This window comes from Palaemon carinicauda, chromosome 13 (assembly GCF_036898095.1).
Source record: "Palaemon carinicauda isolate YSFRI2023 chromosome 13, ASM3689809v2, whole genome shotgun sequence".
Lineage (NCBI taxonomy): Eukaryota > Metazoa > Arthropoda > Malacostraca > Decapoda > Palaemonidae > Palaemon > Palaemon carinicauda.
This window is the reverse complement of record NC_090737.1, coordinates 5,350,823-5,353,322: the sequence shown is the minus strand read 5'-3', so window position 1 is coordinate 5,353,322 and position 2,500 is coordinate 5,350,823.

Below are 2,500 nucleotides of genomic sequence, written 5' to 3'. Positions count from 1 at the left end.
GTTTCGAACCCATACCACTTAACCACGTATATGGTTAATGCCTTACAAGTATCCTGGAACAGAGTTCGTAACCGGACCGGTCAGATGCTATACTCTTTGAGTGATTTCGCCTGGGCCTCTGATCCCGAGGTCGTTAAGAGAATCCAGACTTTGATGTATTAATATATATCGCTTATTTGAAATATGAAAAACACGTTTAAATGTGCAGAATATATATATATATATATATATATATATATATATATATATATATATATATATATATATATATATATATATATATATATATATATATATATGGAAAATTCCTTTCTATAATTCCCCGAGGATTCTTTAAATTGCCCGGAGCTTACCTCCAGCTGAGGCCTTTTAGACTGAGTCATAGCCCCCTAAGGTGTCTAAGAGGATGAGGTTAGTCCCTTGCCTTCAGTGCTGGAACCAGAGGCTGGAACCAGAGGCTGGAACATTGCCTTTGTGTACATTTTTCAAATTGGAAACCATCTCCCGATCCATGCTTTCTTAATAAGTTATTTTTTTTTTTTTTGTGCAATCGTTGAAGAAATAAACCGAATCTCAAAAGTAAATTTCTTCTTCTTCTTCTTTGTCTGCATCTTTTCCCACCTTTATGTGGGGTCGATGTTTCTGGCCAGCGTTCTCTCTGTCCCACACTTCATCACCGGTTAATTCCTTTGATCGAAGGTCATCCTTGATACAGTCCATCCATTTTCGCTTTGGTCTCCCTCTCCTCCTCGTTCCCTGTACCTCCATTTCCATCACTCTCCTCCCAATATAGTGTTCATCTCTTCTCATGACATGACCATACCACCTCAGTCTACTTTCTTTGATCATATCTGATAGTTTTCTAACTCCTGTGGTACCCCTAATTACCTCATTCCTAATCCATGCTTACTTAAGAAGCTATTTTATTGCGCAATCGTTGAAGAAACAAACCGAATCTCAAAAGTAAATTTACAATAAAAAAAAAATCACGCTTAGTATTTTGAAGGTCTAACTTTGATTATTATCACCCTATCTCTATTCAAGTTGTATTTTCAAGAATTCCCTTTAAAAAAAATGGGTTATTAAAAGCTTGTATTTTGTCTTGTCATTCATTTCATCTATACATGCAATATATATGTGAGAAGCAGATAAGTCACTTTTCCATTTATATATTATGTTATTCTAAGATTAAACTCTTAAACATTCCAAGTCATTCCCAGCTTCAGAATCTAATTGTTTGTGGAGCGAATCTAATTGTTGGTGGCTCCACAAACACGCAAGTGGCTCCCCCCCACACACACTCACACAGAGATAATCTTAAGTCCAATGTTTCCAACAGTAATTCCAAACACAGCTAATCAAACGGACTAGCAACAAAAAGCAAAATTAAATAGCAACAATAATAGAACGTGATAGTACCTAACAAACTCCTTATCACCTACATGTCTGAAGTTTAAAACGTAGAATCCTGAAGGAGAGTTTATAATAACAGCAAACAAGTAGTTAGCAACAAATTGGACTGTATCCAGCGTATCTTAAGAAGGAATAGTTTGTCTACACTGAATGTTCAGGGTAAATATTAGGCGCATTTGCACTGACTCGCAGCGGTGCCCTTTTAACTCGGAAAAGTTTCCTGCTATCTGATTGGTTAGAATTATCTTGTCCAACCAATCAGCTATCAGGAAAGTTTTCTGAGCTGAAAAGGTACCCCTACGAGTCGGTGCAAATCTGCTTCACTAAAAAGAATTGACTTGAACTAGCATTTGATTGGTAAGCACTGGCAAGCAAGCGCCAACTGGTTCCAGTGATCACCATTGAATTTTCTAGCGTTCTGGAATTTGAAAAAAAAACAAAACAGGAAAGGTACGAGTGTTAGATTATGCATGGTTGAAAAAAAAAAACGGCTGTCAATCTATATTTTATTTGGATTATACACGAGATCTTAGGATAGTCGTTCCGGGGGTTAGAACCCCGTGATACCTGACGGTAATTCTCTTGTAATATCACTCGCAGAAATATTATACAGTAGGAAGCTACCCTATAGGAACTTCCATCAGGACGACATGGCTCGAGCCCAAAAATAGATTTTTCCTACGTCAAAATTCCTTTTTTAATTATAAAAACAAAAAACTAATATTGTTATATAGTCAAGTTTGAACATTTACTTGAAATCTCCCTTGCATCTGTATTTATTTAATTATTAAAAAAAAAAAGAGGAAAACTAATACATGGAATACTTATGCCAGGAATTTGAGGGGTTAAAGAATAATAATATTCACCTTTTTTATTTGGTTCTGAAATCCATTCCCTTTTAATAATAATCTGAAATCCATTACAGCAAGTAATCTTCATGTTATTATATTTTCTTTACTTAATTGTAAGTATAATCATTTTTAATTGCTCTTGGATAAATTCATCATCATCATCATCATCATTGTCATTATCTCGTATTACTTTATTGATTCTGTTATAATATTTGAGTGATTACATAAGAGCATTG